The sequence below is a fragment of the Ooceraea biroi genome, chromosome 9 (assembly GCF_003672135.1).
Source record: "Ooceraea biroi isolate clonal line C1 chromosome 9, Obir_v5.4, whole genome shotgun sequence".
NCBI lineage: Eukaryota > Metazoa > Arthropoda > Insecta > Hymenoptera > Formicidae > Ooceraea > Ooceraea biroi.
The window spans coordinates 3,855,963-3,863,049 of record NC_039514.1 but is presented as its reverse complement, the minus strand read 5'-3'; positions in this window follow the sequence as shown (position 1 = coordinate 3,863,049).

The following is a 7,087-nucleotide window of genomic DNA, read 5'->3' as shown; positions in this document are numbered from 1 at the left end:
GAGAACCTAGACTAGTCTAGAAAACGATTCAGATGTTCAAATGGTTCAACTTGTACCTCGTGCCGGGCGGAATTTTTTTATTTTTTCACTTATCACTGTATTCGTTACTTTAAACCACTTATTTACACATTCCGTGGAGTATTTTCACTGCGCGCGCTTACCCGAATTTGTTACGAGCCTAGTAAGCTGCCGAGAAAAGAATTACTATGGTGCGTAAGTATACAATTGCATTCCTGCGAGTTACTATCGCTGACCGAAGAGAAGGATTAATGAAAATAACGTCGAATGTCTACAATATTGTAAAATTATTAGATTCGAACTATGAATATTCAACTTACGAGAACGAAAAGAACGAAGTATCCTGTCCCAATGCTGAACGACTTGTGGAGCTTCGTCAGCGGAGAAGGGATCAGCGATGCCAGAAACATGATAGCATGTGGTGGGGATGATCTCGCGACGCGCACGGACGCGACACGTAGATTGGTGCGTCGCGAGGCCATCCTCACACCATCCATGCTAACGAACCGTGGTGAAGAATCGCGAATAGTCTAAAGAAGCGATCAGAAGCTTCTCGAACAATCTAGAGACTTGATCAAAAGAATTTAGACTGGTCTAGAGAGCGATTCAGATGTTCAAACAGAACCAAATGTTCATGAAAAGACAGAAGCGGACGGAAGAATCGCGTATAGTCTAGAGAAGCGATCAGAACGTTCTCGAACAAACTAGAGACTTGATTAGGAGAACCTAGACTAGTCTAGAAAACGATTCAGATGTTCAAATGGTTCAACTTGTACCTCGTGCCGGGCGGAATTTTTTTATTTTTTCACTTATCACTGTATTCGTTACTTTAAACCACTTATTTACACATTCCGTGGAGTATTTTCACTGCGCGCGCTTACCCGAATTTGTTACGAGCCTAGTAAGCTGCCGAGAAAAGAATTACTATGGTGCGTAAGTATACAATTGCATTCCTGCGAGTTACTATCGCTGACCGAAGAGAAGGATTAATGAAAATAACGTCGAATGTCTACAATATTGTAAAATTATTAGATTCGAACTATGAATATTCAACTTACGAGAACGAAAAGAACGAAGTATCCTGTCCCAATGCTGAACGACTTGTGGAGCTTCGTCAGCGGAGAAGGGATCAGCGATGCCAGAAACATGATAGCATGTGGTGGGGATGATCTCGCGACGCACACGGACGCGACACGTAGATTGGTGCGTCGCGAGGCCATCCTCACACCATCCATGCTAACGAACCGTGGTGAAGAATCGCGAATAGTCTAAAGAAGCGATCAGAAGCTTCTCGAACAATCTAGAGACTTGATCAAAAGAATTTAGACTGGTCTAGAGAGCGATTCAGATGTTCAAACAGAACCAAATGTTCATGAAAAGACAGAAGCGGACGGAAGAATCGCGTATAGTCTAGAGAAGCGATCAGAACGTTCTCGAACAAACTAGAGACTTGATTAGGAGAACCTAGACTAGTCTAGAAAACGATTCAGATGTTCAAATGGTTCAACTTGTACCTCGTGCCGGGCGGAATTTTTTTATTTTTTCACTTATCACTGTATTCGTTACTTTAAACCACTTATTTACACATTCCGTGGAGTATTTTCACTGCGCGCGCTTACCCGAATTTGTTACGAGCCTAGTAAGCTGCCGAGAAAAGAATTACTATGGTGCGTAAGTATACAATTGCATTCCTGCGAGTTACTATCGCTGACCGAAGAGAAGGATTAATGAAAATAACGTCGAATGTCTACAATATTGTAAAATTATTAGATTCGAACTATGAATATTCAACTTACGAGAACGAAAAGAACGAAGTATCCTGTCCCAATGCTGAACGACTTGTGGAGCTTCGTCAGCGGAGAAGGGATCAGCGATGCCAGAAACATGATAGCATGTGGTGGGGATGGTCTCGCGACGCACACGGACGCGACACGTAGATTGGTGCGTCGCGAGGCCATCCTCACACCATCCATGCTAACGAACCGTGGTGAAGAATCGCGAATAGTCTAAAGAAGCGATCAGAAGCTTCTCGAACAATCTAGAGACTTGATCAAAAGAATTTAGACTGGTCTAGAGAGCGATTCAGATGTTCAAACAGAACCAAATGTTCATGAAAAGACAGAAGCGGACGGAAGAATCGCGTATAGTCTAGAGAAGCGATCAGAACGTTCTCGAACAATCTAGAGACTTGATTAGGAGAACCTAGACTAGTCTAGAAAGCTATTCAGATGTTCGAACGGTTCAACTTGTACATCGTGCCGGGCGGGATGTTTTTCTTTTTTCTCTTATCACTGTATTCGTTACTTTACACCGCTTATTTACACATTCTCTGGAGTATTTGCACTGCGCGCGCTTACACGAATTTGTTACAGGCCTAGTAAGCTGCCTAGAAAAGAATTGCTATGGTGCGTAAATATACAATTGCATTCCTGCGAGTTACTATCGCTGCCCGGAGAGAAGGATTAATGAAAATACCGTCAGTAGGGAAGGATAGCAGATTCTAACGCTGGGATCTGAGTGGCTGAGTCAGGTGGAAGGGGGGATCGCGGACTATTCGCGAGAGGGGGTTTTCGCGGACCTAACCCGCGGGAGGGGAGACCGTGACATGTTTGCTGACCTAACCCGCGGAGGGGTGGACCGTGACATGTTTGCTGACCTAACCCGCGGAGGGGCAAGGGGGGGAGAGCCACGTGCGCGATGTAATAGACACCTCATTGTACACAACATGTTTCGCGGGTGACGTGATGTCGCGGACCTAACTCGCGGGAGGGGAGGGAGGGTCGCAGTGCATGATGCACGTGCATACTTGTCATACGCGATATGATTTGCTATCCGCTGATTCGCTCCAGGTGTTAATACCACTGACGCACGTTTTATCTCGCTTTCTATGTTCCTCTTATTGTTACTTACTCCTACTACTGTTACTCACGGGAGGGGAGGGAGGGTCGCAGCGACATTTTCGCGAACTATTCGCGAACCCAACCGGAGCCACGTGCGCGATATAATAGAAACCCCCATTGTACACAACATATGTCAGGGTGGCGTGATGGAATGTGCATGATAGCATTCGTTACTAAGGAACCAATATCCAGCATCTCGGCACTTCCGCTGACCTGAGCCCGCGAGCGCCGTCCGGCTGCTATGAAATCGGATGAGTGGATGTTAAAGCACATCGCGTCCACGTGCGTGACGTAACCGATGCATCCTTCGATGACACGTTTCGCGGTGGAGGGGGTGAAACAAAATGCATATATAAAGTGAAAAGCGAATGTTAAAAATATTAGTTGTTCAGTGGACTAAGCACGATTAGATCTGAAGAGAAGAAGCTAGAAGGAACAATGTGGAGCAAGAGACACATGGAGCAGAAGCGCGAACAGCAGCGTGGAAGCGAAGCTAGTAAGTATATTTAGCAATTGATATATGAAGCATGGATTTCTAATAGTTCTACATTATTTCTCCGCAGTGCTAATTCCACAGCGGGCGTCACTTCCGAAGCGCGTGATACTGCAGCATCGCAACCACAACGCCGATGACGATGCGTTCGTATCCTAGGAAGAAGATACGCATTGGCAACGACGGAACACAAGTATTTAGAAGTTGGCATAAACGTGAGACATGGTCCGAGTTACATGGAGATTGCTGTGGGAGACAAACGAGGGAATGAATTGATCCTCGGAATGGAAACCTGGAAAGGCCTCATGGAACATCAACATTTAATCCAGGAGTATTTTTCCAAAACTAATAAACGACCCGTAGATCCCATATATATCGGGCCATTAACTGTAGACTTTATTAAGTATAACAATACGAAGTGTGTTCGGTTCGAAGTAACAAACGTGCGATCAATAATGATGGAAGCTACACTAACAACTATGTTTAATCTCGATAAATGTATCGATTACATGTACAATTGGTTAGTAAGCTGCATCGACCATGTAGATTACAAGTACGAACAGTTCTGTAAGATCGCACGTAGCATTGATAATCCTAACGACATAACCGTTACCATACAAAACAGCGAATACTTCGATGACAAGGAACTTATCGATTGTGAGTTATTAGCATTAGCGTTCTGAAAAAAGAACATTATTGTGTAATGTAAAACATAATATTGTGGAATAAAGTATGGAATAAAATAATATTTACTCCTAATCGTTGTAGTGCACTCCCAGTTTATTCGCATAGGTTAGATAAGTATCATAGAAGGTATCAAATGGCGCGAACACGTTCTGTGTAGCCTCATGAAACATTGCATCATGACATTGAGACACGTGCAACTAAGTTGCACATCTTGGGTAGCCTCACAAGATATTTTAGATGAGATAATGCAATTCTTCAACACGTTGCGTTAGAGCGAGATAAAGATATAGGGTGGTAGAGATCATATAATTAGGAAACGATATGCAACGCATAGCAGTATACGTGTCGGGAGTTCTGGATGATGCATCGGTCACGAAAGTCGAAAATGAAGACACTCACTCAAATAGAACAGGCCATTGTGGCATAATCATCGCGTGTGTCAACTTTGGGTGAATATTTCGCATGGACGCAACAGTGCGATGACTTCATCGAGAAATTGGAAGAACGCAATCGCGCCAAGCAGCCGCGACTCTTTATCGGATACAAACAATCCTTAGTGGCTCGAATCGCGCGGCTCGAGGGACTGAAGAAGCGATTAGAAAAACGCTTTATCCATATTGGTGGCGAGTATACAGGGTGGAATAACAGTGTTGAAGGACTCTCGTGGCGAGTGATAGAGACCGCGTTCGAAAGCCGCATTTTAACCGGTGCTGTGATAAATTCCGGCTATATTGAACCGCGGCGATTCTTGGAAGACGCTAGCATCATAGTGCTCGATCATGTGCAAACATTAATGAATGAACACGAAAGTGTGAAAGTAAATACCATGTTCAATGGCGAGTTTGTGGCGGGTGAGAAGATCGCCAATAAGAGTATCAATACGCGAAACCGAGCACTCTTTCGTACGTCCAATCTGAAAGAGTGATTCGCTCAATATGTTTTCGAGTCCATCTTGGCGTCTCTCGAAGAGTTCCAGGAGCGCGACAGTGGATGGGCGTTGTCGCGTATACTGGACCTGACGGTTACATCAACAAGTATAACCCTATGCACGCTGGATGTCATGCCAAAGTACCGAAAGAGATTATGTTGAAGAGAGCAGTAATAAACATACAGAGTAACGATAACGCATGTTTTGCGTGGTCGGTGATCGCTGCTCTCTATCCGGCTGAAAGCAACGCGGAAAGGACAAACGGATATCCCGATTGTAAGTCAATATTAAGACTTGATGGCATTGAATTCCCTATGTCGTTGAAGCAAATAAACAAATTTGAGCTTCTGAACAATATATCGATAAATGTATATACCCCACTGGAGAAGAAGAACGAGGAAAAACTCACGGTCGTACCGATACGGCTCACTGATCAGAAGATGGATACGCATGTCAATCTGTTGTACATGCAGGATCCGCTGGACAACGTGGGGCATTTTGCGTACATAAAAAACTTATCCCGGCTGGTGAGCGCCCAACTGAGCAACAACAAACGAAAAAAATACATTTGCGATCGGTAAGTACAATATTATATTATAATGAATACACTCTCTGGGCCAGATTAAAGTAATTAACAGATCCTTACATTCATGCAGATGTCTGCACTACTTCTCCTCCAACAAGAGATTGGAGGCTCACTCTGTCGATTGCACAAAACTAAACGATTGTGCCATCGTTTTACCTAACGAGGACAAGGGCACAAGTGGCTGCGTTTCGACAACCACAGCAGGAAGGAGCGGATGCCGTTCGTCGTATACGCCGACTTGGAGTATGCATTGGAGAAGAGAGAAACGGAAAAATCCGGCACATACCCATATCACCATCACAAGGCATATAGTGCTGCGTACTACGTGCGGTGTTCATACGACAACTCATTATCCGCGTATCGATATCGTCGCGGCACCGACTGCATTTCGTGGTTTGTCGAAGAACTGAAAGCTCTAGCGTTTCGCGTAAAAGCAATTCTAACCGCTAATGTGCCCATGGAAAATCGGTAATTATTCAGTTTAGCGGCCTCACCTCAAAACTCGATGAAATTAGGCTCATTCGACGCGTTTTTGCATAAAACGAAAGGATCTGGCAGAAAAAAGTGTCGCTCTGCCACGCGAAGCGAGATATTAATCGTTAAAGTTGTCCACTTATTAGGTTAGGAAACCTGTCATACCGACGAAATGTAGTGACACGAGCATGCATGTGCGCATGCTTTTAGTTACTTGTCGCTAGTAGAAGGCTCGTAATTTGAATTTTAGGTGTAAAACAAATCTTCCGTTATTTACTTTATAGTAAATTTAAAATTATTATTTTTAGTACTTTAGTTATATTTACATATGTCATAGGTTTGATTAGGTTAGTTTAAGTTTAAAATAATTTAAAAAAATAAGTTTTTCTGTTATAAACCTGTTCTTACAAAAATGTGCTTGTTAGTTAGGCGGACTGGCGTGTTAAAATTATTGAACTAAACAGTTGAACTACTTGAACTTGACTTTATCGTTGGAGCGTAATACAATACTGCCTGACCCTACTCGTGAGGGGATTGGCGAACTACTGAACTCGATTGCGTGTTAGCGACCGATCCTGTCTCGGTATGGTAGTCGAAATCGACTCGATAGCAACTTGAAAAACATGCGTCGATACAAGCGAGGAGAAGAGCGAAGCGTGCAGGAATGCCGTAAGCGTACGAGAATAATACATCTATTATTTCTCCGAACAAAACCTAAACTAACCTAACCAAACCTATAATTGTAATAGTAAATTTAATATTATTATATTTTTAGCAGTTTCGTTATATTTACATACGCCACAGCACAATGGGCCAGAAATCCGAAAACGTGGCCAAAAACAACCTTTCGAATTTATCAAATCGGTCATATCATCATATTATAGATACTTTGAAATAGTTATGATCCAAGTTTTTTAATGTTTCATCAATTACTGTTGATTTGACAGCACTGTGAAACCAAGCAGTATGTTATTACCATTGCTGCAATTAGTTTTTATAAA